Consider the following 27379-nt stretch of genomic DNA (forward strand, 5'->3'; position numbering starts at 1 on the left):
AGGAAGTTTACCTGTTTTATTGACAATGCAAAGTTAGTCATCTCTGTGAATCAAAACATATTAGGTATAGCACTGTGCAAAAGTAGGAATCTCAGAACATTTAATTGTGCTATTACAAAACCTGTACATCAGACAAGAGGCAATCTTGAATGAAACAAAGGAGTCTGGGCGGTTCAAGATCAGGAAAGGTCTAGTTCAGAGTATCACTAGTGATGTGCAGGAGCAGCAAAATGCACCTCCTGATACTGCCAGAGGGGATGGCACCAAAGTGGTCCAGAATAAATGCTTAGAGTAGGTGTCAGCTGTCAGTCAGTGAGGTAAATTGTCACGCACACACACACACACACACACACAGACACCCCTTTACATAGTGTGGTACCTAGTCATCCCATTTCTGCCACAGCTACCAGTCAGTGAGAGTGTAGGAGCATGCGCCATAGTACCAGCTATTGGACACAAAAGAGGTCTCTGATTGGTCAAGGGGAGAGGGAAGTAGTTATGAGAAACCACAAGGGCAAGTGGGATGACCCCTTGCCCTGTAGTGAGGCAGGACAAGTTCAGGTCACTTCTCTCACCAGGGATATGTGCCCTGGCTGGCCCTGCCTATGTAGGGGAGGATGACAGCATGAATCAGGGTCCTGGTGACATCAACCTGAGTGATACCCTTGGTCAGCATGGTCGCCTCTTCTTATGTTAATTCAACTTGTATACTGAGCCAATAACCTGAGAAAAGAGGGGATGAAGAAGAATATAGCATCAGGATTGCAAGGGGACTTACCTACAACCTGTGATGGACCGATTGTGCAATGCAACCTTGCTTGCTAATACTGGAGGATTTGAAGCACTTATTGGTGAAGATTGAAGTTAGTCTTCAGTAGAAGAAGTAAAGAGCAATTGTAAGGATGGCTCAGGACCCGGCAGTATTTTGTTTTGTTGTTGATGTGAATTGAAACGGATTCTATCGCACCCAACAACAACAGCAGCAGTGGTTACACAGATAGACAAACTGAACAGGGATGTAAAGGCAAATTGAACTACATCCACAAATGTATATAGGGTTGTCAGAAAATATTTCTACATGTGTCTTTATATGTGTTATAAATGTGTCCATGATTGTTATATAAGATAATTAAAAGAAGAATGTTCTAAAATTTTCTTAATCATAACCAAGCACCGTAAGGGAGTCGGCTGCTAGATCTGAGGACCCAGGACCGCAGTCTCAGGGGACAACAAGGTTAAATGGCATAATATCATTCCCAAAACCATGTTCTACATCCTATTCGGATGAACAGAGGCTGGGGTCTTTAAAGCTTGTGAGCAACTATTTAAGATATAACTATTGGTCTCTTCCTGTCTGAAGAAGCAAAAAGAGTGAAGAAAAGAAGGACATACACACACAAAATTTCACTCAAACTAGATGTACCATGTAAATCCTAGCCTTAATGGACCCTGACCAGGAAAACTGCCTGTTTCCAGGTTTCCATTGCTGGCCCACTCTCAAAGAGTGAAACACTGGGACAAAACTCAAAATTATGAAAGTGATGGTTAAGCTTACTAGTCTGCTAGAGACTGGTGGGACTCCTGAGACGATGACCCTTAGATACTCTTCAAGCCTGGAACGAAGCTCACACCTCTGGGTCAATTGTCAACCAAACAATAAAAAGGACTACAAAGTGAACAATACCACTAAGCCTGGAAGAACTTTTTAGAGCAATCAAATACTTGAGATCAAAATGGTAGAATTTTCCCAGGTTTAAAACTCGGAATGTAGGAAGGGATAGAAATGATGGATGAATAAAAATGGTGAGCAGGGAAGACTATGGTGACATTGTGGGAATTGTAATTCTTTGGTGAAAAACAAAATGCATATGAATCATTGAATGGTCAACCATTTTTCCCTGTGAGATTTCACTCATATCACAAGAGATAAAGGAACCAAACAAAATATTTCATTGGGAAAATCTGCTGCCAAGTTTTGGAGTGTGTGTAAATTACCGAAAGGGTTAAAAAGCAAACTGAAGCCATGGCACATTTAATTGTCTTGTACAAGTGTTAAAGGAAGACTGAAAAAGAATTGATGCGTTTGTATTGGGGCATTGGCAAAGAACTTCGACTATGCCATGGACTGCCTGAAGAGCAAGCAACTCTGTCCTGGAAGAGGCACAGCTCGATTGCCCCTTACACGCGAAGAGGATAAGAATATTGCACTCAGGCACATGTGTTCGGAAAGGACGAATTCTGGAAGAAGGCCATCAGGCTTGGTGAAGTGCAGTGAGAAAGAGGCCAACTCTCAAATAAGCAGATTGGCGCAGTAGTTGCAGCAATGGCTCAAAGATGGTCACTACTTATGAGGACGTTACAGGAACTGTAGGCGGGGGCCAGTGGTTTCATTTTGGTGGACATAGAGTAATTGAGTTACGACCAACTTGAAGACATATAAAAACAGCCAAAATTTTAGATCTACTAAATCTCTTAATAGATCAAATTTATTATTCTGACCCTCATAAGTAATACATAATACTTAGTAGAATGCTTAGTACTTAACCTCATAAGTAATACATAATAGAAAGTAATAAATAATACTTTCTAAGAAATATCTTAGTTTACATAAAAGTACACCTACCTCTACCCATTACCCCCTGCTTCTAAGAGAATTGTTTTATCTGCATTACAAACGAGGCCATGCTACGTGACCAAATAACCTATTACCCTCAACTAACTCTGAAAAGATCCTGTTGACTTGAGTTTCCCCACCTGGCAGTTATGGCTTTTGTGAGAACCTTCTTGGTGTTGCCGCCAGGCCTTGTTGAATGAGTTCTAGCCCGCTGTGGCCCTCATACACGAGGATGAAACCCTACCCAGTCCTGTGGCATGCTCACGGTTGGCTGAGCCTTTTGTTGCAGCTATATACCAATTTGCCTCCTTGAGTGCCTTCCTGGTTTTCAGTGATCCACTGCTTAACCAAGCATTATGTCCTTTTCCAGGGACTGGTCCTCCTCAGAACACGTTCAACATACAAGAGATAAAACATTGCCTTCAATTTCTAAAGAACGTTCTGGCTGTACTTCTATGAAGACAGATGTGTTGGTTCTGTGTGAATTTACTTTTTTTATATTTTTGTTCCGTAATGATGTGGACAAGCACAGACACTTCTGGCATGCTACTCCTTGTTCCATAGTTCAATTACATCCCGCAGTGTTGTACAATTGCGACCACAGTCAAAACAATGCCCGCCCCAGGAATCCTTATTTATGATGTATTTAGCCACACCTTACACTCTCCAATATATCCATTTATATGCAATTCTGTTGTTCGCTCCCCTCAACAGTAAGACCAGCCGCTCCCCTTTCCCCACCCCCTCATTTCCCATTACTGTTTCTGAAGGGTTATTTAGCTTGGCTTTCATGTAGCTAACTATCTTAATTATGCAAATGTACATGCGCAAGTCTAACATGATTAGTGAGGTTAGACAAATATAAACCATAATGGTAAGGGGAGGAAGTAGTAAAGAACTGGGGGATATTTACGTGCTTCATCAATGCTATACTTCACCCTGGATTTATCATCCCTCCTGTGTGACCCGTCTGAGAGGGACCCAATTACCTTGCAGGTGCGGGTTTGTGGTGTTCCCTATATTCCGACCCTTTTACATCAATTTGGTTGCTTCTTTTTGAACTTCTGATACCTTTTCCCATTGACACTTCATGATCACACAGATAGGTGTGCTTCTTCCATGTGGTTTTTGTTGTTTCCCTGCTAGATGGCCGCTTATTTGACTACAAACATTTAAGCCCCCAGACACTATATCTTTCAATAGCCAGTACCATCTGTTTTCTTCAGAACTTACGGCTGACTAAAACCTGGATGATTTTAATATGATTATTGGCATAAGTAAATACAATAAGAACAGTGATTGTCAACTCTTATAATATCACTTAGTATTACATTATCTGCACGTTTGAAATATTTCCCACTTCAATTATCATCTAAATTATTGACAGAAGTACATTAAACACAATGAGCGCATCTTTTGAATCAGTAATATAATAACAGTTTCCTTTTAGATCATTATCTCTATATTAATTAGTCATAATCATCTTCGGGTATGGTTGATACTTCTATGATAAATCTGTCTAATATTCTCAATCTAGTTTTATTAGTTCTAACTATCTACCTGTCATATTTGGTCATATAAATTCATGACACTCAAGATAGTCTTCATAATAAACCTTGAATCTACCAATTTTGTATACTTAAAATAGTTAAAAATACTTTTAAAAGTTTAAAAGTAGTATAACGTTAAGTAAGCAAAACAATGACTAAGAAAATACTTTTATTTCTTTATTCAAATGTTTGCCATAATTTTTATGTGAAATAAGAGATATAGTTTTTGACTGAGTAAACAAAAACCAATAAATGAGCAAAATCTTTTTTTATCCAAATGACGAGTTTACCATCATGCTTGCCCTTCTTCTGCCTCTTAGTAATTCCCTTCAGTTAGATTACTGTTGCTCCAACACTCCCAGGATTTCCATGTTCCCCTCATTGTTGATTTTAATTCCCTAGTTGTTCCCCTGTCTATGGTGTTATTTGCTCACCTTCCCTTGCCCCTTCCTCCTTCTCACCCCTCGCCTTCCCATCATTCAGAGGGACGGTTCCAAGTCCCTTTGGAACCGTTGATCCTGTTACTTAATCCTCGAGCTTGCTTCCCATGTCTGTCTTGTATAAGTAGCCAGACCAATAATAAGGGAGTCCAAACAAAAATAAAACAAAAGATTGAATTAAAAGAGGAGGCACGGAGAGGTAATAATAACTAGCAAAAAAAAAAAAGCATACATAATTCCAGGTCTGTCCACTAACTTTTATGACTTCACTGAATTTTTGACTTCTTCCCAGGACCTCCTACTAATGCTGGATTTGTATTAGTTTTGCAGAAATAATTTTTGAACCATTGCAATTAAAGTATCATGCTCATATTATACAAATAGCTATACAGCAAGATGAAACTTGAAAAGTCAACACTTTTAATTTCATTCAAAAAGACCATCTGTTCAAGAGCCTTTTAATGATGAACAAGACAGACAGTAAAAGTGAAAATAAGGAAATTTTATTAAATATTAAGTTTATGATTTCCTAAAAAATTTTAAGTAGATGATGGGTTATTATGTGTATATTGGGGTACGATATATTGGGACAACGCTCTGCTAAAAGAATTTCAATTTAAATTGTTGTTTTGAGTTTTTAAAATGTCAATCTCAAATTCATGATTACAGCTCAGAAACATGCAAGCATTTTTGTAGGCATTGCAGCTTTGCCAACAGCAAACGATGAGACCAAGAGACCTACATGAGGTTCTTTCATTGCCTGCCAATGCTCCTGGTTTCCAGGGACAATTTGAGTCTCTGTTGAATTTTTAATGAAGCAATCAGCCATGGAATGTGCTCCAAAGGAGACTACTAATGGACAGACAGAACAATACAGTCCTAAAGCAAATAACACCTTTTGTCCTAAGCATAAATTTTTTTAGAAACTTGACCACATGGACTAGGAAGTTTAAGTGGTCTCTGCCATAGTGATATTTCCATTTAGGTCAAATTCTTTCACTCTCAAGTAGGTACCTTCTTGTATGTTGTTTCAGTGCTTCAATATGACTTTTCCTGTGGGGAGGGGAGAGGAGAATATCTCTATTCTTGTTTGAAGTAAAGAAAAAAGTAGGGATCATACACCATGGAGAGCTCAGCATCTTTACATGGAGTTATGGTGTCAAATCATGTCAGAAATTTTGAAACATCTTAATTTCCATTAAGGAAAATGTGGTCAACTGAGATTTTTTAAAGTCTTTTTGTTGGAAGTTAGTAGATACGTTAGGGTGTTTGGTTTTTTGAGAGTGAATTTGGTGAGTATTAACATTAATCAGTGAAAGATGTATCAAGGTAACACATATATTTCCAAATAATTTCAGGGGTGGGGATCTTTGTTCCTCAAGAATAGTAGTTATTTCATTTTAAAAACACTTTTTCCTCCTTAAAGAAGTAAAACATCTCAAATTCATTCCCATGGAATTGATTCCAAGTCGGAGTGCCCCTGTAGAATAGGGTAGAAGTACATGTGTGGGTGTTTTAAATTGTAACTATGGAAATAAAGAGCCCCATCTTTCTTCTGCAGTGCAGCCAGTAGTTTCTAACTCCTGATCTTGTGCCTAGAAGAAAAAACGATGTCTATATTATTGTATTCGAGGAAGGAATAAAACTAAATTAAAATGACTGTTGGCTTTTTCTACAGGAAATTAAGCCTTTTCAGTTAGATAATATTTATGTTATATATGTTCAGCTTACATGGATCAATACTACATATTAGACATATTTTCCATTTCCTTTTTAGGCAATGTTAAAACTTTACACCGCTATTTATGGTATAATATTAGTCAGAATTAATGTATCTATTAATAATATCAGACCATGCAAAGGGAATTGAACAGTTATGCTTAAAGAACCTTAACTCCTTAAGACATACAGTGAATAAAGAATTTTATACCAAATTAAGCTAGTTATTAGAAGAATTCAAAGACAGCTGTTGGCCTGATGAAATTCACTTTGCTTTACCGTACTTCCTTGGTATGAATGGCTATTATTGATATAACATGTAAGTTTAATATAATACATTTTTCTTTGTTGTCTTTGCATCCTAAAACTACTCATTGCCATCCAGGGTCAAGTTTTTTGAGACTCCTGTTGAAATTTTTTAAAAGAAAAGAAAAACCTAAATATCAAGAAGCTATTTAAATTCAATGAAAAGTTGTACTGAAATTTGAAGGAAAGGTGAAAAATGGGAGGCACAAAATTTCCTAAGAAATATTTATAACTTTTATCTAGTGTCATTCTATGTCCTGTTGGTTGGCAACTAATATTGTCTGGTCCCTTCTGTTCCTTTTAAATTCCATAGTTTGTTTCTTTCGGGACCTAGAATGCAGGCTAATATTTCCAATGATAGGAAAAGGAGTGATTGATTGGAAAGATCCATCTTTGTTCTCCTATCCCCTGACTTAAGTATATATTTCTAACTTAGACATTAGTTAGGAGACATTGCCTGGCACTCATCAACACAAATGGGCTAATTGAGGCAATTTGATCAGTGCTTGTGCAAACTGTCCAAAAATTGCTCGAGTTTTCTGGATGCTTTTTATCTTTGAACAATGTGTACATATAATCCAAATTGTAGGATTCAAACATTTTAACAGCTGAATACTATTTATCTGTTACCTTGGTTAACCCATGGATATTACTAACTTGGAAAAAATCCAGTTTTATTATTTTTAGCCATTTGTCCATATACTTAAAAAAGCAAACGGTCAAAAGGCTGGAGGGGATAGGAGGATGAAGTGTGCTCTCCAGTGAGGGGCACCAGGTAGCCCAATAGCTTACATATAAGGTCAAAGTAACACTGTCCTCCAAATAATTTGACAGAAAGTTGCCATAATTTATCATACAGTTTCTTCTAGTGCTTCTGGATCCCTTTCCCCCTGATTATTTTGCTGATGTCCATGGTGTTGGAAAAAAATACAATATTTAGACATCACCTGACAACCTATTTGGTTAAGACTGACATATTGTTGATAAAAAAAATCATGTATACTGTCTCTTAATAAAATGATCATAGACTATTCTTGTTCTTTTGGAGAAAAAAATTTTAATTTTTAAAACTATGGCCACAAGGAATGATTATTTTTATTATCACATTCAGGATTTTGTTATATATGAATTACCCTAGTTGTGTACTGTTAGCGGAATCTATACAAAGAAATAGTTCTTTTCTTTCTTCCTTTTTTTTTTGCTTTAATTACTGTTTTTTTAAAAGATCATTTTATTGGGGCTCTTACAGCTCTTATAACAATCCACACATCATTTGTATCAAACACGCTTGTACATGTACAGTCATCATTATTTTCAAAATATTTTCTTTCTACTTGAGCCCTTGGCATCAGCTCCTCATTTTTCCCTCCCTCCCCGACACTCCCACTCTAGTGAACCCTTGATAAATTATTTATTATTATTATTTTCATATCTTACACTGTCCTTTGTCTCCCTTCTCCCCTACTTCTGTTATTTGTCCCCCTCTGGGACAGGGGATTTTATGCATCAATCATTGTGATTGATTATCCCTTTCTCCTCCTCCCCCCCCCCCACTTCCCTCTACCGTCATGTTGTCGCTATTCTCAATACTGTTCCATAGGGGTTTATCTGTCCTGGCTCTGGTGTTGGGAGCACTTCTCTGTACCAATGTACGTACTCCAGTCTAGGTGGATCTGTAAGGTAGAACTAGGCTCATGATAGGGCGTGTTGGGTGTGAGGTGGGCCAAAGAGGGCGAGGAAGCATTAAAGAACTAGAGGACTGTTGTATTTTATATCTGTGAAACACTGTAGCCTGGCTGACTCATCTCTTCCTTGTGACCCTTCTGCGAAGGGATGTCCAATTGTCTACAGCTGGGCTTTGGGTCTCCACTTCAGCCCCCCTCATTTCCTCGATATAGTTGTTTGTTTGGAATCTTCTGATACCTGATACCTGATCCCATCAACACTTCATGATCACATAGGCTGATGGGGACTTTGTTGCTTCCCTGCTATATGGCTGCTTGTTTTACCTCAAGTCTCTAAAAGCACAGACACTATATCTTTTAATAGTTGGGCACCATCAGCTTCTTTCACCATTTGCTTATGCACCCATTTTGTCCTCAGCAATAGTGCTGGTAAGGTGAGTATTACAGCATGTCAGGCTATTAGAACAAAGTATTCTTGCATTAAGGGAGGGCTAGTGTAGAGGTCTAATGTCCATCTGCTACCTTAATCCTTAACATATAAATATATGTACAATGACCAATAGCTCTATCTATATATTTACATATAAATGCCTATATTTGCACCTATATAGATGACTTTTGCCCCCTAGTTCTTTCCTCTAGTTCTTTTTACTTTCCTCCTGACCCACTATCGTGTTTGACCTTCATTCGGCTCTCAGCCATTCCTCTCAGCTACATTGCCCTTGATCAAAGCCCACCAGGCATTCTATGACCCCCTCGCCACTGATCTTCAGATCCCTTGCTGTTCCCTTATCCCTGAATTTGTTGACTCCATTTCCCCCTCCTCCTCTTCTATCATGTCTTCCCGGAATTGTTGGTCCCATTGTTTTCTCCTCGGGATTGGTTATCCTCACTATCTCATATAGACATTAAAAAAAATCCTATAGTTTCAGGTCTGTCTGCTGACACTTATGAATGTTTGCCAATCAGGTCTGATGAAGTACCAAGCCCTGACCCACAAGTCAGAAGTCTAATTTTGAGATTCCTCAGAGACATTGTTATTTTGCTTTCCTTGCTGCTCTGTTGCGTTTACTTCATGTTTAGCCTCAGTGTGGGGGGTCAAACCGGACACCATTCCCACACTGTGTCAGTGCTGTCCCCCCTAGCGCTATGGGTCAGTGAGGGGACATAGTGTCTTGTGGTGGGGGTGACCCCTACGGTCCTCTCAGTGCATTGACTGCTCTGAGCAGGAAAATTATCCTTGAGCCTTGGTGGGCCATGATGTGGTTCTCTCTCTCTCCATCTCTTTCTCTCTCTTTGTTTGCTCCTGTGTGATCTAGACAGACTCACTATTCTCCCTTGGCTATACCTTCAGTGCTGCCCTCTGTAGTACATTCTCCTAGGGAGGGGCGTCAACATAGCTCGGATTGGGACCAGTCCTGCAGTCACTTCTCCATGCTGATATGCTGCCCTCAAGGCTTGGTGCACCTGGATGAGATCTGGTCCTTTTCTCCCTTTACCGTGAAAATATAAACAATACCCTCCCCATGGGTAGGTTAATGCCCTTTTCCCCCACTACCCTCGTCTGTTTTTAAAAATTTTTTTCCTTTTCCCCTTTTTTTTTTGTTTGGATGCCATAGGTATCCCTGGCTTGAGTCTGAACTCTGCCAGAGTGCCTAGATGTGCCTTGGAAATTATGCATTAAGTGGCTTTCCACCTACGCCCATTGTGCCTTTTAAGCTTACCCCAGTGCGCTAATGTGATACTTGTCCTTTTGTGCTTGGCTCACTTTGCTTAGAATAATTTCCTCCAATTCTTCCCATGAGATGATATACTGCCCATGCATCACACGAAGACCCTCTTTTTAGGATGAGTAGTAATTCCATTGTATTCATATACCAGTTTTTTAATCCATCCATCAGTTCATTGGAAATTTGTTTCCAACTCTTGGAGATTGTGAACTGTGGCACAATTAAATGTGAAATGTGTGCACAATGTGGAGTGCAGATGTGTGATTGTGGTCTGTTTCTTACATCTTGGTATATGCCCAGTAAGGGGATTGCTGGGTCATATCGTAGCTCAATTTCCATTTGTTTTAAATATCACCAGATGGATTTCCTTAGTGGCTACACATACCTACAGGGAAGTGGATGAGAGTTCCTATCTCACCACACCCCTCCAACACTTGTTACTGTCTGATTTTTTAATTGGACTATCTTTGAGAGTGTGAGGTAGTATCTTGTGGTTGTTTTAATTTACATTTCCTTTGTGGCTAATGATCATGAACATATTCTCATATGTTTATTGAGCATTCAGATTTCTGCCCTTGTGAAACTTCTGTTCTGGTCTTTTGCCCATCTCCTCAATAGGCTCTTTGCTTTTTTTCTTATTGCAGGCTACTAAAGTATTGTACATTTTAGTAATAAGGCCTTTCTGGATTTTCTGTTCATTTCCATCGGTCTCCGTAATTGTTGTTTTAGTACTACCACACTGTTTTGGCCATTTTGGCTGTATAATAAGTATTATATGTTTTAAAGCCTTCCAACTTTGACCATCTTCTTGAGGAGTTGTCTGCTAATTCTGGGTTTCTTTCCTCTCCATACTAAGTTGGTAGTTATTTTTTTTCCAGTTCCTTGAAGAAAGATGCTGGTAATTGTATCGGGATAGTGTTAAACTTATATAGTCCTTTTGGTAGGATTGTCATCTTTCCTATATTGAGTCTTCCAATTCATGAGAGTGGAATATACTTCCATTTGCGGAGGTCACTCTTGGTTTTTTGTAATCGTGTTCTCTAGTTTTCCTCGTAGTGGGGGGTGTTGTTAGGTATATTCCTAGATATTTCAATATGTGCTTGGCTACTGTGTAGGGTACTACCTTTTCGATCTCTCCTGTGGTCTCATCCAATGTCTATAGTAATCTGATAGACTTCTGTTTGTTGATCTTGTATGCTGCCACCCTGTCACATTCCTCTAACACTTCTAGCATTCTTCTTCTGGAGCTTTGGGGTTTTTTAAATATATAAAATCATATTCTCTGTGATTAGCAATTGCTTTACCTCTTCTTCCCCGAGACAAATACCTTTAATGTCTCTCCTTTGCCTTATGTTGTTAGCTAGGACCTCCTGTGCAATGTTAAATAAAGGTGGCTGCAAGGGGCATCCTGTCTGCTCCCCCTTTTCACTGAGATTGTTTTTGTCTTTTCTCCATTGACTATCACATTGGCTATTGATTTTTCATATAGAGCTTGTATTATATTGAAGAATTTTACTTCCATTCCTATTTCTTTAGTGTCTTACAGAAATTGGTGTTGGATGTTGTCAAATGCCTTTCTACATATTATATGGTTTTTATCCTTTTTCTTGTCAATGTGGTGAGTAAAGCTGATGGACTTTCGGATGTTAAACCATCCCTGCATCTCTAGAATGAGTCCCACTTGGTCATGATGAATTATTTGTTTTATATACATTTTTTATTGTTAAAAGATCATTTTATTGGGAAATCTTACAACTCTTATTACAATCCGTGCATGGATTGCATCAGGCATAATTTTACATATGTTGCCATCATTCTATTCTAGATATTTACTTTCTCTTGAGCCCTTGGTATCAGCTCCTCTATTTCCCTCCCTCCACCCCCATCCTCATGACTCCTTGATAAATTATAAATTATTATTATTTTCATATCTCCCGCCAACTGCCATCTTCCTTTTCCCATGATTTTTTTTTTTGTTCTTCCCTCTGCTGGGGTGTGTGTGTGTAGTTATGTGTCGATCATTGTGAGTGGTTCTCCTTTTTCCCCCTCCTCTCCCCTCTTCCTCCTACACTTCTGGTATCACTACTCCCATTCCTGTTCCTGGATTCCATGTGCTGTGAGCTTTTATCTCTTATCTATACCTGTGTACATCCTCCAATCTACTCTGAATTGAGAAGCAACACTGGGGTCATGATAGTGGGGGCGAGGAATCCTCAGGGAACCAGAGAAATATTGTGTTTCATCAGTGCTTTACTGCATCCTTGTTGACTCATCCTTTCCCTGTGGGCCCTCTGTGGGGGATGTTCCATTGTCTACAGATGGGCTTTGGGTCTCTGCTTCAACCCCCCTTGTTCTCAACAGTATGTTTTTAGTTGTTTGTTTTTTGTTTGATATGGGTCTACAGATGCCTACTACCTGGTCTTGATGACACCTCATGATCACACAGGCTGGTGTACTTCTTCTATGTGGGCTTGTTGCTTCTGAGCTAGATGGCCGCTTGTTTACCTTCAAGCCTTTAAGACCCCAGACACTCTATCTTTTGATAGCTGGGCACTATCTGCTTTCTTCACCACATTTGCTTCTGCACTTATTTTGTCTTCAGTGATTATGATGGGAGGGTGAGCATCACAGAATGCCAGTTTGTTAGAACAAAGTATTCTTGTATTGAGGGAGGGTATGAACAAAAGCCCGAAATCCACCCAGTACTTCAGTGTATTGCCATGTAAATGTATGTACATAGGTCAACACCTCTATTTTTATGGATTAATATATTTACACACCTATGCTGTACTTCCATCCATAGCTTTGCTTCCTAGATCTTTCCTCTGTTTCCTTTTACCTAGCTGCTGCCCCACCATCATCTTCCCCTACTTTTTTCTCTTAGTAGTTCCTCTTACCTACCTTGCTGTTGCTCGATCACCCCCAGCATCTCTATATTCTCCCTCTTGTTGATTTTAATTCCCTAGTTGTTCCCTTGTCTCTGACATTGTTTACTCACTGCACCCTTACTCTGACACCTTCTCCCACAAAGTCCCTCCAGGACCATTGGTCCTGTTGCTTTTTCCTTGAGCTTGCTTCCCATGCCTATGTTATATAAGTAGGCAAACCAACAATGGCATAGACATGACAAAAAGAAAACAAAAGTTTGGAAAAATAAAGGGAGAAAGAAAAAAAGCATACATAATTCCAGGTCTGTCCGCTGACCTTTATGACAATCTCCCGACTGGTCCTGGGGGAATTTTGGGAGCTTCCCCTCCTAGCCTGAAGTCTATTTTTGGAGGCTCCTTAGGGGCTTTGTGGCTTGGATTTGCTCCAGTTGCTGATCTGTTATGTTCCCTTCTTGGTTTACCTCGCGATGGAGGCTTCAGACTGCACTATCTCCCTGCCTTGTGCCCTAGTGTTGTCCTCTGTCACAGTATGCTCCAGTAAAGGGACAGCAAAACATGAGCTGCTGTCATTCCTACAATCCTCTCTGTGCCTTAGCAGCTCTGTGCATGGATGGCACCCTCCAGGCTTGGTGTGCCAATATGGGGTCTAAATCAACTGTCCCTTTCTCTTTTTCCTTCTTGGTTTGAATGTGTGGGCATGGCATGCCAGCCCCTCTCCCCAACCTGTAGGTTTAGTGTTGTTCTTTATCACACGTACTTCTAGGGAGGGAGTCAGTTAGGCTCTGGTTGGGGCCTGCCCTGTAGCCCATTCTTCATGGGGTCGCCCTGTGGTTACATTGCCCTCCTGGATTGGTGCACCTTGGTGGGGTCTGTACACTCCCAATTCTGTGGAGACATAACCAATACTCTCCCCCTGGGTGGGTTAGTGCCCTATTCCCCGCATGCCATCATCTCACTGTTGTGCCCCCCCCCCTCAGTTTTCCCTCCCCTTTCCCCTTCTTTGTGTTGGATTAACACATACCTCCTTGGATTTTGTCTGATCTCCACCCAACAGCCTGTACCTCAACCTGCGTATTGTGAGATAAGTGGCTTCTCTTCTATTTCTACTGTGCTGATTATCCTTACCACAGGGGACTCATGTTGCACTTGGCCTTTTATGATTGCCTGACCTCACTTAGCATAATTCCTCCAACTCTTCCCATGAAACATGTTTCATGTGATCATCAGTGATTTTTAGTGATGCATAGTACTCCACTGTGTGTTTGTGCCAGAGTTTACTAATCCACTCATTTATCAATGGAAGTTTAGGTTGTTTCTAACTCTTTGCCATTGTGAATTGGGCCACAATAAGCATCAGAGTGCAGATGACTGGTCATGGTATATTTCTTCCCTTCTCTGCATATATGCCTAGTAGAGGGATAGCTGGGTCAAGGTAGATCAATTTCCATTTTATTTAAATATTGCCAGATTGCTTTCCACAGAGGCTGTACAAATCTAACAAGACCACCAGTTGGGGGGAGTTCCTATCTCACTCCACATTCCCTCCAACATTTGTTGCTCTCTAATTTTCTGATTTGGGATAACCTCAAGAGTGTTAGATGGTATCTCATGGCTGTTTTGATTTGCATTTCTCTGATGACTAATTATCAGGAGCATTTTCTCATACATTTTGGCCACACAGATTTCCTCCCTAGTGCAACTTCTTTTAATTTTTTTTGCCCACTTCCACAGGGGGTTAACTGTTTTCCTCTTTTTGCAGGCCAGGAGGGTATTGTAGATCTTAGTAATAAGCTCTTTGTCTGTTTTGTCATTGCTAAAAATCCTCTCCCAGTCTGTGGGTTGCCTTGTTTGCCCTCTTGGTGAAGTCTTTCAACCCCCACAGGTGTTTTATCCTTAGTAAAGCCCACTTGTCGATTTCAGGTTCACCTGTGTGTATATTCTTCCCTATTGCAGTTAGCCTATGTATTCCTGAGCCAAGGTCCTTAGGTTTGTCCTGCTTCCTTCATTGACGATCCTGATGGTTTGGGGATGAGGTAAACATCTTGTTTCATTTTTCTATATGTTGATACTCACTTTTTCCACTACTACTTGTTAAAAGAGGGCATCCACTTCCTACAGGATGCTTTGGGGACCCTTGTCAAAGATCATTTGTCTATATGCTGATGGTTTTATAGCTGGGCTTTCTATTTGTTTTTTTTTCCCCATTGGTCTGAGTACCTATCATTATGCCAGTACCGTGCTGTTTTAACTACTGTGACTGTGTAGTAGGTATTAAAGTCAGGTGAAGTGAGACCTCTGACTATGTCCTTCTTCTTAAGGAGTTCTCTGCTAATTCTGGGCTTCTTCTCTCTCCATTTGTAATTGGTGTCAGTTTTTCCAATTCTTTGAAGAAGATTGTTGGCATTTGAATGGGAATAGCATTAAACTTATAATGTGTCTTGGGTGTGATTGACATCTTTACCATATTGAGTCTTCCAGTTCATGAGCATGGAATATCCTTCCACTTGTAGGGGTAATTCTGGGCTTCCTGTATTAGGGTCTTGTAGTTTTCCTTGTATAGGCGGGTGGGGTTTTTTTGGTTAAAAATATCCCTAGATATTTCAATTTGTTCTTTGGTATGGTGAAGGGTGCTGATTTCTTGATCTCCTCTTCCACAGTCTTGTCCAATGGATATAGCAAACCAATAAACCTCTGTTTGTTGAATTTATATCCCGGCACTCTTTCATATTCCCCTATCACTGTCAGCACTCCTGTTGTGGGGCTTTTGGGATTTTCAATATACAGAATCATGTTGTCTGCAAATAGCAATAGTTTCACCTCCTCCTCTCCAAGATGGATACCTTCAATGTCCTTACAATGTCAAATAGAAATGAGGACAAGGGATATCTTTGTCTGGCCCCCCCTTTTTTAGTGGGATTGATTTAATCTCTTCTCCATTGACTATGATGTTGGTTGTTGATTGTTAGTAGATAGTTTGTATTAACTAGAGGAATTTTCCTTCCATTCCTATCTTCTTGAGTGACTTAATTAGGAATGGGTGTTGGGTGTTGAGAAATGTTTTTTATGCATCTATCGATATTATCATATGATTCTTATACTTTTTCTTATCAATGTGGTGGATAATATTGTTGGATTTTCAGATTTTAAACCATCTCTGCATCACTGGGATAAATCCTACCTGATCATGGTGAATAATATGTTTTATGTACTTTTGTATTCTATTGACCAATATCTTGTTAAGGATTTTTGCATGTATGTTCATTAGAGATATTGGTCTGTAGTTCTCAATTTCTGTTGAATTCTTTCCCTGTTTGTGCATCAAAGTTATCCTGCTTCGTAAAATGTGTTTGGGAGTTTTCCACCATTTTGTATACTCTGGAATAATTTGTGGAGTATATGTGTCAGCTCGTCCCTGAATGTTTGGTAAAATTCCCCTGTGAAACCATCTGGTCCAGGGACTTATTTTGCAGTTAGTTTATTGATGACTATATCTGTTTCTTCCTTTGCTACGGGTAGTTGAGGTTCTTGACCTCTATCTGGGAAAATTAGGGAAGGATTGCTTTTCCATGTATTTGTCCATGGCTTCCACATTGTCGAATTCATTAGAATACAGACTTTCATAGTACTTTGTGATTATCATTTTAGTCTCGGCGGGGTCTATTGTAGTTCCCCTCTTCCACCCTCCTCTTTCGTCCCTCATCCTGGTTATTGATGTTTGCTCCTTCCTTTCCTTGGTAAGTTTTGCCACTGTTCTGTCAATTCTGTTGATCCTTTCAGAGAACCAGCTTTTTGCTGCATTAATCTTTTGCATCTTTCATTTGTCTTCCCACTATGTCCTGATTTTTATTATTTATTTTCTTTTGTTATTGGAGAGGTTGTCCTGTTGACTCTGTTCTGGAGGTTTTAGTTGCTGGAGGTTTTGTGATAGCTTGTCAGTCGTCTCTCTTCGTTTTTCATATATACATTTATTGTTATCATGCTACCTCGGATAACTGCTTTTACAGTATCCCATAAGTTTTGCTATGTTGTAGTCTCATTCTCATTAGTTTCTCGAAACTTCTAAACTCCTTTCTAATCTGGGCTAGAACTCTTTCATGTCACAGAAGATTATTATTGCTCCTCCAATTGCTTGTCTTTGTTTTTCTGGTTGTCCTTTTATTAATCCCAAGCCTTATGACATGATGAGCCAAGGAGGACATTTGAACAAACCCTATGTGTTTGAATTTACTTGGGCTTGACTTGTGTCCAGTATGTGATCTATTTTTTTTTAATTAGCCATGTGCACTTGAAAAGAATGTGAATTATTTTGCATTTGAATTTTTTTTTTGCTCTATATATGACTATCAGATCCAGTTGCCTCATTGTAATGGCTAGCTCTGTAGCATACTTGCTGAGTTTCCTTCCCAGTGATTTATCTTTCTCTGATATCAGTGTATTAAAGTCACCTACTATGATTGTTAAATCTGTGATTTCTTTCTTCATCTTTTGAGTAGTTTTTTTTTTGTGACAAATTTCATGGGTCTCTTGATAGGTCTGTATATATTTATTATACTCACTTATTCCTAGTTTACTGATACTTTGAGCATTATATAGTGCCCCTCCTCTCTCTTTATTTCATTTGTCAAATTTGTTGGAGATTAGGATTGTGACTCCTTTTTTTTTAACGTTACCCTGTGCCTGGTATATTTACACAGGCCTTGTATTCTTTTGCTTTATATACATTTGTATTCCACTGTCCAGTATTTTGTTAAGAAATTTTACATTGATGTTCATTAGAGATATTGGTCTGCAGTTCTCAAATCTTGTGGTACCCTTGCCAACTTTAAGTATTATTGTTATACTATCTTCGTAGAAAGGGTTTAGTAGTATGCCCTCTATTTCTATGGTCTGGAAGAGCTCATGTAGGATTGGTACCAATTCTTCCCTGAATGCTTGGTTTAGAATTATCCTGTGAAACTCTCTGTCCCGGAGTTTGTTTTATGTTTTTTTAAATTAGTAGTTCCTTGATTACCTTGTCAATTTCTTCTATTGCTATGACATTCTTGATGTCCATTTGTGATAGTCTAAAGGGGATTGTATTCCAAGTATTTGTGCATGTCTTCCAAGTTGTTGAATTTGTTGGATTCCAGACCTTCGAAGTACTTTGTAATTAGCCTTTTAATTTCATTAGGGTCCATTTTAATTTGCTCTGTTTTTTCCCCTCATCTTGGCTCTTGATATTGGTCTGTTAATCCTTTAAAAGAACCATCTTTTTGACGCATTGATTAATTTTTCCATTGTTTCCGCACTCATTTTAAACTTCCCTGATTTGTATTATTTCTTTTGCTATTAGTAGGATTATCCTGCTGACTGTGCTCTAAATGTTTGAGGTTTTGTGTGAGCTTGTTAATTATAAGTCTCTTCCTTTTTCATGTGTGTATTTATCGGTATCAAACTTCCATTAACAACAGCTTTTGCTGTGTCCTAAATGCTTTGTTATGCTGTATTCTTATTCTCATTTTAAAAAAACTTCTTAATTTCATATCTGATCTAGGCCAGTACCCACTCGTTTTGCAGTAGAGTTACTCATCCTCCAATTGTTTGCCCTTGTTTTCTTTATCAACCTGTTGTTGATTTCCAGGCTTATCGTGTAGTCATCTGAGAGGAAAGTCGAATAACTTCTATGTGCTTGATTTTACAAAGGCTCAACTTGTGCCCCAACATGTGGTTCATTTGAGAGTATGTGCCAAGTGAACTTGAAAAGAACGTGAACTTTTGCATTTGGGTGGAGAGCATTCTAAATGTATTTTATGAATTGTCATTTGATTGGTATAATTTTCACCGGTCTTGAAATGTGTCTGTTATAGACAACAGATTGATAGTTATGTTTTGTATGCCAGTCTGCTGGTCTGTCTTTTAATGAGTGAGTTCCCACCATTGACATTCAGATCATTAGATCCATTTGTGGATTCTTTGATGCCTTTTGTGTTGGGTATTTTTCTACTTATCAATGAATTGTGTGTGTGTGTGTGTGTGTGTGTGTGTGTGCGCACGGGCACATGTGCATAGAGTGTCATTCTTGCCTTCTTTTCACCATCGAGCCAATGTTACCTTGGTGGCTGTTTTTGACGTGTTGATCTCTGCGGGGAGTTTTTCTATGTGGTAGTTTCCTATTTGTGCTCAGTGAGTCGGCAAGAATATTTTTTAAAGTATTCTTTGAGTTTTTCCTTGTCCTGGAAGGCTCTTCCTACTCCATGTCTCTTAATAGATAGAGGATTATTGGGTTGACATTGTTCTCTTTCAACTTTTGGAATTTGTTTCTACACTCTCCCCTTCATGGTGTTTGCTGATAGGTCTGAGCATATTGTTATTTGAATACCTTTATATGTGACTGTCTTTTGTTCCCTAGCTGCTCTTATAATTTCCTTATGTTCCTCAAAATTGGATGGTTTAACTATGATATGGCTTGTTGAATTCTTCCTGAGATCAGTCTAACTTGTGTCCTCTCTGCTTCCTGAATGGTTGCCTGATTCTCATTCATCAAGCTGAGAGAGTTTTCTTCTATGAATTACCTCGTTGCTATTGAATTCTCTGTTGTGTCTTATTCTGATAACCCAATTAATCAACTGTCGTTTCTTCGTAGCACCAGACGCTGTTCGCAGAGTTTCTTCAGCTTCTGTGATTATCTTGTTTGATGGTCTTTGCCATTTGTTGAAATCTGCCTCGTTATTTTTGAGATCACTGGTACAGTTATCAACTTCTAGTCTATTAGCTTTTATTAACAAGTCTATTTTATTAACAAGTCAATTAAACAAGTATGTTAGCTTGTTATTGGCTTTTGTTACCTTATTCCTTCTTAACTTTTGTATTTTTGTGCACGGCCTTACTCTCCTCTATCACTGCATCAATTTTCTGTATTGCTTCCCTCATATGCTGTATGACTCTAAGCAGCATTCTGAAGATTTCTTTCTGTGGCAGATCACCTTCTGCTTCTTCTATGTACATTTCTATGTTCAGGACTTCTTCACACATTGTGTTTTATTTCAGCTGTTTTTTCGTTGATGCTGTTGGGACTGGTTGCTGCCCGTGCGTTGTTTTGGAGATGCTTGGTACCAATTTCTGGGGGAATCAAAGAGTCCTGTATTCTCACTTTGGGAAGATATTAAGAATACATTTGTCGGTTGCCTCTAGCCAACTGTGCTGGGACATTGGGCTATTGCCTTTTCCACTGGAATTCACTCCCACCCTAGTCCATGGGGATTCCATTATTTGAAGGACTTCTTGAATAGCCCTCTCAGGGGATGCTGGTTGGGCTTTTGCCAGCCATGAGGGTGGTGCTGTGTAGGCTGATCTGGAGCTGCAGTAGTTTGTTGACCAGCAGTGGAATGATGGTCTCCGAGTGTTAATTGCAGCCAGCAGTGGTAGGTAAAATGCAATGCCAGTCTAGGATGTGCTGACAGTGTACCTGAAGATTCAGGTGTGACCCTGCAGGAGAACCTGAAGGCCGGAGATGGCCTGGCATGGAAGTCACAGTGCCAGGGAAATCCTGTGGGGGAGCCACAGTGATGAGGGCAGCCCAGTGAGAAGTCTCAGAGCCCAGACAGACTTGAAAAGGAGTCATGGATCTGGGTGCTGCCCGATTGGTAGGGGCACGGGTCCTGGTTGGGCTATGGGTTCCGGATGGACCCTCGTGGGAGATGCAGGGCCTGGTGCAGCCCAGTGGGGGAATCAGAGGAGTGTGTGTGGACCCAGAAAAGGAGCCACTGAACTGGGGTGGTTTCCAAGGGAAGTTGGGGCACCATGGCACTGGGGAAGTGTTCCAGGTCCAGGGAGGAGCCAGCAGATGGGGACTTGGTGGATTATGGGGTGCCACAGGGCAGGGGTGATTCTGTGGAAGGACTGAGAGTCCAGGTATTGCCCTACTGGAAGGGCCATATGCTGGAGGTGAACTGGTTCTGGATACAGTGTCAGGATTCACAGTGAGACTCTGTGGAATGATTCAGCATGGTGTAAATCATTGTGGTTGGATGCAGCTTGAACTTCCATAGGAGTCCATTCACAGCTGTGAAAACTGCATATGGACAGCTGACAGGCTTTGACCACAGCTGCATAGGCAGCAGTCCAAAGTCAGGGAGGGTACAAGCCTTGGAGTGCAAGGTGTGTGTGTGTGTGGGGGGGTGCTGTGAAGGGGAGAAAGTCCATGGTGGGGACACCCCTGCAATGCAATGGGGATGCCCTAGCTGTGGCTTTTAGCTTTACCAGCAGGCTGTTGGAGGGCAACAGGCCCAGCAGCAGGACCCTCTGTCAGGTGGAGGGAAGGGGTCTGGTCATGTCAGGGTGTTTCACAGGCAGATGGCTTCTGTGTGCCAAGTACTGGGCATGGCAGGTGAAGCTATCTGCCTGTGGCAGAGGGCCACTGGGAATAGTGGGAGGCCACTGGATTTGGAGGGGGAGCTGAATGCAGGCAGAAGGAGGGGCACTAGGCTCCGCTGGAAAGGCCACGCATGGATGGCAGGAGGGTGCGAGGCACAGTGGTGGGAACCACACTTTGGTGGCATTAGTGCTGTGGGAATCATGGGGAGAGACCTCTGGTAAGTGGCAAGAGGCTGCTGGATGAAATGGGGCAAGCCATGCCCACAGAGTGGAGGCCTATGGGTATGGCAGGAAAGATTGTGCTCAGATGGCAGGAGAGGGCCTGGTGCAATGAGGAAAGCCACAATTGGATGCCAGCAGTTTGGTGGGACAAGTCCTGTCTGCAAGTGTTGCTGCCGAGCAGCTGGTGAACTTAGGATATGGTGGCCAGGACATGGGTGGACAACTGGGAAGTTGTAGCCATCTTAAGATTTGCAGCAGCCCGGGTGTTGCAGTTCTGGGCAGCCCTTGCACCATGCCTCATGTCTCCGGGTTTCCATAGCTAGTGCAGGTGTCATGGAGATTAATGGACACTTGGATCCCCCACTGGGCTTTCAATCCTCTACCCACGGATCTCTGCAGAGTTCCTGGCACAGGCTGCTTACATGGTCACCAGCTTGCCGTAAATCCAAAGAAATTGTTCTTGAAGAAATAGGATCATGTATGCATTTTGCCAGCTTTGCTAAGAAAATAACAAAATAAATGTACAACGGAGAGACAAACTAATCAATTCCTTGGGCAAAATATGTATTTTGTTAAAATTCTGACTCAGGAAAAAAGAAAATCAACTTTCAAATTGGTTCCATGTTTGCAATGTATATTTTATGCTTTTATAAAATGTATTTTATTGATCTACAATTTTAATACAAAACTCTGCTCAGTTAGAAAAAGATGTGTCATGTATGTTCTAACATTAAAGCCTGATAATTAAAAATATTTGACTTTTAGCTTAATAGAATTTATATATCTAAATTAACAAATCTGAGAATTTTTGTATTTTGATTCAAAGCTGCAAGGATTAAAGTTGAATAATTCAATAGCTAAGCATTGCAACTAGATATATTTTTCTAGATCACATTTTAAAGTGTGTATATATACCTGAATTAACTCATTTATTACTATAAAGTCATCAGAATTGGTGTTGTTGGTTGTTTATATTTTTGATATATTGGAAATTTCTCTTCAAATTAAAAATTTTAATACATATTTTTCTAATAAATATTTTAATGCTTTGGAAATTTCTACTCTAATAAAGATTTTTCTATATCTACAGTTACTATTCTTTAAAAAGAAGTTTGCTTGTGTTTAACATTTCCTTGGTTGCAATATTTTGGATTTTCTCTGAAGGACTTCAATATTGGTGAATGTATTGTAGTCAATATTTTAATACCCCAAGTTTGTATTTTGAATATTGAATAATTTCTGTTTCATAGATAATCTCATAGAATAATTATCTAATTTCATTTGAATTCTTCTAATCTGCTTGTGATTTTGTTCACAAATATTTTGAGATCATCTGTTGTGGTGAGCATGCACACTTTTTAAAAGTCTTAAAAGTTTAATTCCATGCTTTATAAACAAATCAAACTAAAAAACCGTAGTATCCTTCATCAGTTAGGTAGAGAACATGAACGCAGAAAGGGAAGGGAGACAGCAAGCTATATAAACAGTTTCTAAAAAGATTTTTTTTAAGTACCTTAAGTTTTCTAACCAAATCCTGGAATATTTAATCAGCATACATTCATTAATTACCTATTATGTGTAAGGTAGAAAGCCCTGGGGGTACATCTATTAAGTTCTTGACTGCTAGCCAAAAGATTTGTTGTTTCTAACTCACCCAGACACTTCATGGAGAAAGACGTGGGTTACATGCTCTTTTAAATATCACAACATGCACAGACCTGTGGGGCAATTCTATGCTGTCACATGAGGTAACTTACTGTGAGTCAAAACCGTAACTTGATAGCGCTTAACCAAAACAACACCCTGTTTATATTTTGCTAGACATGATCATGGCCATGAGGATGAGATTTCCCCAGTTGGGATCCTGGTGGACCTTTCTCTCATAGATGTGTTATTATAACAGGGGACAATCCAAATTCATTAGACAATGTATCTCAACCTAGCTATTTCCAAAAGAAGGACAGTCTATAAATAGGCAACTCTAATCAAATTATTAAACTATGGAACCATATTAATAAGTTTAAAACATACAGAGCATGAAGGTGAAAGAGTCTTTTTGCAGGACATAAGGATCTTCTCACAATGGAGACCATTGGACAGACATTTGAAATACCCTGTAGGCTTATTTCAACACAACAGCACTTATATCAACTAGCTGTTTTATAATCCTCAGTGATACAATTTTACTACATATTCTATTTACACTTGCCCATATATTTTCACCCATATGCGATGATCTCATATAATGATACTTCAAAGCATTTGTGGAAGAATCTCATTGTCTTTTCCTTCCAATTTCCACTAACTTTTTGAAGCTTTCTCCTATGTGAAACTGCCTGAATACGTAAAGCAACATTGTAAACAAATTTGGATTTTCACCATATGTCTGCTAAGAATAAATGGAATTCTCTTTGCTTTATCTAAGGTAAAGATCTTGTGTTTCAAATTTCTCAGAGAAGGGAAAACAGATGAAAACCTGGTGACTTTAGAAAGTTAATTTCCAATGTCGAGTTTCCACATCAAGGCTCCTACATTAGAATAACAAAGGGATTTATGCAGCACTACCTTCTTAAAATGTGTTCAGAGCCGTTGAGAAAATTTGAGATAGAAAAGTAAATAGGTATTCAATTGTTTTTACTTTTCAATTCTATGTTCAAGTGCTTTTAACTCTCAATAGATAATGCAGGCAAACCTCGGAGATATTATGGGTTTGGTCCCAGACCACAGAAATAAATGAATATCAAAATAAAGCAAACCACACTATTTTTATTTATCTGTTTCCTAGTTCTTATAAAAATTATGTCTAGACACCATACTCTAGTGCCATAGCATTATGAAAATGTTAGAAATGTATGAAATGTCCAAAAACGACAGAGAAACAAAGTGAGCACATGGTATTGAAAATGGCTTGCTAACTGCAGAGTTGCCCCAACCCTTGAGCTTGTAAAAACAAAGGAGGAAAGATAATAATTGCAATGCACATTAAAATAAAATATAATAAGTCCCCATGTGCCCATGTTACATGGATTTTCTTTTAGCTAGCTATACTTTTGCCATCGCCTGTCTGTGAGTTTGTAGGACTGGGGTGACGTGTGCATTGCTCTGTTCCTGGAAATGTTGTCACTGACATTTCAAATGCCCACAAGGCTTCCAGACTAAGAACAGACAACAAAGAAGACTGGGCTCTCTACTGCAGAGGGAGACACCACTGAAAACCTTCTGCGTAACTTCCAAACATGGTTAAATATTGAAAGCCTAAACACAGGACGCAGAGCACTGGTGGAGATAATGCCAGCGGATGGGCCCTTGAGGCCCAAGGGCACTTGAAATACCACTGAAGGGAGCTGATTTCTTGGAGGGAAGTCGACAAACGTGACCTGAGTCTGAAAAAGCCTGTAGTGAGTTTTTATTTGCTGATGGGGCACAGCTCACTGTACAGAGAAACAGCCACAAAAATCTTCTAATGGAATGAACACAGGAATTAGGAAACTTGGAAGTAGTAAAAAATGAAAGGGAACGCTTGAAGATCTAAATCCTAGGCATAAGTGAGCTGGTATTGGCCATTCTTAATTAGACGATCATGTGATTTACTATTCTTGGGCTAACACAATCAAGGAGAATGGTATGGCATTCATTGTCAGAAAGGACCTCGCTAAATCGATCGTGAATTGCAATTCTGTTCGTGAGAAGATTGTATCCATTCACCTTCAAAGAAACCCAATCAATACAACCATTGTTCAAATTTATGGACTAACCACAAAAGCAAGTGATAAAGAAATTGAAGAATTGAACAAAGGATTCCATTTGGAAATTGATCAAACATGTAGTCAAAATGTATTGAAATTAACTGGTGATTGGAATGAAAAAGTTGGAAACGGAGGAAAAACAGTAGTTGGAAAATGGGATGATAGAAATGAAGCTGGAGAACACATGATAGAATTTTGCAAAACTAGCGACTTGTTCATAGCAAGTACCTTTTTTCGACTACACAAAGGGTGACTATACACAGGGATGTCCCCGGATGGAATACACAGAAATCAAATTGACTACATTTGTGGGAAGGAAGACAGGATGGGGAAACTTCATATGAGCAACTAACACCAGACCCAGGCCTGACTGTGGAATTGACCATCAGTTGCTCATATGTAAGTTCGGGATTGAATTTACAGTCCACCATTTCAGGGGGTTGCATGTGAGCAAGAGCCAATGATACTGAAGGAAGAATTTCAAACTATACCAAAGGCATTAGGCTCCAGGAATTGATGGAATACTCATTCTGAAATATTCCACAAAGCTGAAGACACACTGGAAGGACTCACTTGTCTGTGACAGGAAATTTGAATGACAGCTGCCTGGCCAGCTGACTGAAAGATATCTATATCTATGACCTTTCCATAGAAAGGTGAGCCAACAGAATGCTTACACTCTAAAAAAATAATCACTGACATCACACACAAGTAAAATTTTGCTCAAGATCATCAACAACAGTGGTAGCAGCGCATTGCCAGAAGTTTGGGCCAGATTGAGAAGAGAACCCGGAACAGGGAATACCATTGTTGATGTCAGATGGATCTTGGATCAAAGCAGAGACTACCAGAAAGATGTTGACTTGTGTGTCATCCACATTCAAGCATTTGACTCTGTGCACCATAAAACAAGAGGGAACCCCTCCAAAATGGGGAAAAAATGTGAACACTGTATTTAAATGTTTTTACAAAACAACCATATGACCTTCAAAGTACTTTCCATTACACTTCATACATTTGTCAAATCTGTGATTTCATTCTTGGAAACATTTTTCAAACTCATCTGTTTGGATGGCTAAGACCACTTCCCTCATTTTTTTTCTTCACCTCGTCAAATCTTTTTCCTTTCATGTCCCTCTTCATTCGTGGAAACAAAAAGAAGTCACATGTAGTGAAGTCAGATGAGAGCATGCGGCAAGAGAGGCATGCTGGTTTTTGCCAAAAACTGGCGCACTGAGATGGCTATGTGAGCAGGTGCATTGCCGTGGTGGCAAAACCAGTCTCCCATCTGCCATGAGTTAGGCCTTTTTTGTTACACACTGTTACACATCTTTTCAGAACTTGAAGTAGAAAGCTTGATTAGCAGTCTGACCTTGTGGAACTAACTCCAAATGCACTACAAGAGGACTTTTTCATGTGCAGAATGGGGTATTGCCATCAATCAACATTTCACCTTGTTTGAAACAAGAAAACCACTTGTACACTTGAGGTTTTTCCCATAGCTCTGTCCTCGTAAGCTGTGTTCAACATCACAATAGTGTCTGCGCCATTTTCCCAAGAGGGAACCAAAATTTCACAGCCGCATGCTATTCTCTTAAATTGGCCAGCACCAAAAACATGAGGTTTGAGCAAAACTGCTTTCATGAAAAAATTCACTGTGACCAGAGAGAACCTTCCCAGGCAACGCCACCGGGAGTGCAAGTTGCTGGATATTCATCCAGTGGGGAAAAAGGGAGTACCCCCTTGTATACTGTGAATAACCTTGTGTAGAATGGGAATTCTGGAACACTTTATTGTGTTCATCCAGAACTGGTACATGAATGCAAAGGCAGTGTGTAAACAGAACAAGGGAATGCCACATGATTTAAAATCAGGAAAGGTGTGTGTCAGTATTGTAGCCTCTCACCATAGTTGTTCAGTCTACATGCTGAGCAAATTATCAGAGAAGCTGGATTACATGAAGAGGAGCGGAGGAAGGCTTATTAACAGCCTGTGGTAAGCAGATGATGCAACCTCACTTCCTGAAAGTAAGGAGGAATTGAAGCATTTGCTGATGAAGATCAAGAATTGTAACCTTCGATATGAATTACAACTCAATGTAAAGAAGACCCAGATCCTTAAAACTGA

At 39.7% G+C, this 27379-nt stretch overlaps 1 protein-coding gene across 3 annotated transcripts in view; it reads left to right on the forward strand.

Moving 5' to 3' along the window:
• The window catches only part of GRIA2 (glutamate ionotropic receptor AMPA type subunit 2), a 175645-nt gene that overhangs the window by 143956 nt on the left and 4310 nt on the right, over positions 1–27379 (forward strand). The window lies entirely within an intron of this gene.

The sequence above is a fragment of the Tenrec ecaudatus genome, chromosome 3 (assembly GCF_050624435.1).
Source record: "Tenrec ecaudatus isolate mTenEca1 chromosome 3, mTenEca1.hap1, whole genome shotgun sequence".
Classification (NCBI taxonomy): Eukaryota; Metazoa; Chordata; class Mammalia; order Afrosoricida; family Tenrecidae; genus Tenrec; species Tenrec ecaudatus.